Source organism: Bos javanicus, chromosome X, assembly GCF_032452875.1.
Source record: "Bos javanicus breed banteng chromosome X, ARS-OSU_banteng_1.0, whole genome shotgun sequence".
NCBI lineage: Eukaryota > Metazoa > Chordata > Mammalia > Artiodactyla > Bovidae > Bos > Bos javanicus.
The window spans coordinates 46,252,815-46,256,175 of NC_083897.1; the positions used below are offsets into that span (position 1 = coordinate 46,252,815).

Sequence of the window (3,361 nt, forward strand, 5' to 3'; positions counted from 1 at the left end):
GGCAAACTGTACATCATAAAACATATAGTTGAATAGTGAAAAAATTTCAGATTTGGCAGATCACCTAGTAGGTGTTGGGAGACGTGCATGCGTGCATGCTAAATCACTTCAGTCGTATCCGACTCTTTGCAACCCTATGGACCATAGCCTGCCAGGCTCCTCTGTCCATGGGATTCTCCAGGCAAGAATACTGGAGTGGGATGCCATGCCCTTCTCCAGGGAATCTTCTGGACCCAGGGATCTAACCTGCATCTCTTATGTCTCTTGCATTGGCAGGCAGGTTCTTTATCACTAGCACCACCTGGGAAGCCAGTTGGGAGGCATATCAGCTTTCAAAACTAGCTAAGGTCAGAGAGACTCTTCCTAGGTAGAAAATATTACCAAGTCCCACCACTGTTACCTTCTGCTTCCCTTTAAAAAAAAAAAAAAAGCCAAGAAGACAGAATCCAGGCATAAATGTTACAATGTTAATGCATTTGGCACTATTACACAAATTTGGGAGAAAATAAAAAGTGAGTCAAACATTAATTGAGGGTGTTTATATAACAGATCTGTACATGACCAAGTATGTTACCACAACATTTTACATTTAGTTTTCCGGAGCCTCAGGCAGGCTTAAAGTCTAGAATGGGCCTGTTCTCTAGAAAATCCTTTTCAAGATCTTTTATCTTTATCAAACAGGATTATTTCTACCTCCATCACATGGCTCATGAGTACTAGATAACACATACCTACTCCAGCTTAAGATACTTGAAATCTAGGCAAATGGGGCCATGATTATTATTCAGTGGGTTTGAATTTCACTGTACTAATTTTGAGTGAATGAAGAGCATTCAGAACAACTCTTGACTGTTTCATTTTTGTGGTTTTCTTCTGTTTCTCCTTTCCCTTTCTTGAGCTCTGCCTTTCTTTTGATAACAGGCAAGAGATTCACTTTAAGTGAAGGAAGGGAATAGTGTGAGGAAGACCATTTATGCCCCAATTTCAACTTCTGGGTTCAAATATACTATGCTATGACCCACTACTTTACCTTTAATTTATGCTTTAGCTTCTTAATGAATAGCTAATTTGTAGCTCATCAAATTACTCTCTCCTCTTCCAAGACATAAACTATACTGTGAAGTTCTCAGCTACTAGTGGCTTAGAAGAGAGGGGTGTGTGTGTGAGAGAGACAGAGACAGAGACAGAGAGAGGGAGACAGAGAGAGTCACTAAGCTGTGTCCAACTCTTTGTGGCCAGGTTCCATGACCATGGAATTCTCCAGGCAAGAACATTGGAGTGGGTAGCCATTTCTTTCTCCAGGGGATCTTTCCAACTCAGGGATTGAACCCAGATCTCCTGCATTGCAGGCGAATTCTTTACCTTCTGAGCCACCAGGGAGCCCAAAGGATAAGCCTCATCCCTCCCCCCAAAAAAAGGCTCTTGCATACTCAAAAATAGCCAGTATACAAATATCTTGTGTTGAATTCTTAATATTTGCAGAGTACTTTGTTCTCATTGCTGTTCTAGATACACATGTTTAATCAGTGAGGGGTCACCGAAGGCGGAGGTGGTGCTGCAGGCATCTGGTATAAGCTTGGAAGCTGAACGCCACACAGAAAAACACTCCATCTACGAGGGCAAGCCAGGCATCATTCTGCAGCCTGTAACGCTGGGTTGGGGAACGAGCCAGCAGGAGTCTTCTCTAGGGCTGGTGGGGTCCAGGTACCCTGGAGGCTCACTGTTCACAGAGGTCATGGGCAGCTGCCGCAGCAGTGGCCCCTGGGCTCAGCACACATCATTCAGGGCCTTGCGGACAAACTCAGGCAGGATGAAGGCTGCCCAGTGCACATCAGAATTGTAGTATTTCAGTTGCATCTGTTCCACCTGCTTGTGTGTCCGCTGCCTCAGGGGCTCCAAGAAGTTGGTGCTTGGATATTTGCCACACAGGATGAAGCCAATTTAGGATCCCCTGGAGAAGTGCATGGCAACCCACTCCAGTGTTCTTGCCTGGAGAATTCCATGGACAGAGGACCCTGGCAGGGTACAGTTCATGGGGTTGCAAAGTCAAATACAACTGAAACTACTCAGCTCACACAGAGGAATGCACATGAAGCCGATTTGGCTGCTGGGGTAGGTGGGGATGGTGCACGAAGCATAGCCATGCCCATAAAGAGTGATTTGCAAAACTACCAGCATCTCCTTGATGAGGTCCAGGTTCAGCCACTAACACTCACCCTGGCAGCAAAGGATGCCATCCTCTTTCAGGGATGAGCCGGTAATAGGACTTATTCATGAGCTGGTAACAGGACTTCTTGAAGAAGTTCTCCGCAGGGCCCATAGGGTCTGAGAAGTTGGTGATAATGATATCAAAAGCATCCTGGCTATGCTTCATGGAGCTCAAAACCATCACCCACGGATAGGGTGAGCTTTGAACTGGAGTAGCGAAGGCTTCCCTGGTAGCTCAGCAGGTAAAGAATCCACCTGCAATGCAGGAGACCCCAGTTTGATCCTTGGGTTGGGAAGATCCCCTGGAGAAGGGATAGGCTACCCAGTCCAGTATTCTTGCTGGGAGAATCCCATGGACAGAGGACCCTGGCAGGCTACATACCATAGGGTCACAAAGAGTCAGACATGACTGAGAGACTAAGCACAGTACAGCACAGTCAACAGCCATGCCCAGCAGGAACTTCTTAAGAGACTTGAATGACATGGCCCTCATTCTCCCACTGGACCACTGACTCCATGGAGGAATGCTGCATCACTTCCCGGTGGACACCCCCATCCTCACCCCTGAGGATCAGCACCTCACCTGGATTGGCATGGCTGCAGAGGGGCAAGTTGCCTTTCATCACCTGGTAGGAGAACTCATTCCTCTCAATGTACTGGATGACAGATGATGCCATCCAATGTCATCACAGAGCACGTTGCCATAACTCTTACTGAGGAACAGAAGGGTATCCTGGTATCACAAGCACTGATGATGTAGCAGCTGCTCCACTTGCAGCCACAGGACCTGGCCGGGCTATAGGCTGCAAGTCTCCTGAATTAGCCTTCGGGGAGGGAGGCGGGGCAGTCGGAGGTGGGATTTCATGGCTGGCGAGGAGGTGGGGGAAGGGGATATCAGGATTCCAGCTCCGCCTGCACCTCACTCCTTCCCCACTAGCATCCTAACACGGCCCACGTCCTAACAGCTCCGCACCCTAACCCCAGGGGTGGGGCGGGACTGCCAAGTAAGGGGAGAAATTCAAAATCTCTTTGCAGACTAGTTTGGTATTTTTCTTTCTCCTAAATGTTTATTCTAGACGTGTTTTCTCCTAGGCGTCAATCCTAAAGGAAATCAGTCCTGAATGTTCATTAGAAGGACTGATGCTGAAGCTGA

At 47.5% G+C, this 3,361-nt stretch overlaps 1 pseudogene; it reads right to left on the minus strand.

Moving 5' to 3' along the window:
* Positions 1–1,767: 1,767 nt before the first annotated feature.
* Positions 1,768–3,054, minus strand: LOC133242567 (spermidine synthase-like; annotated as a pseudogene).
* Positions 3,055–3,361: the final 307 nt, after the last annotated feature.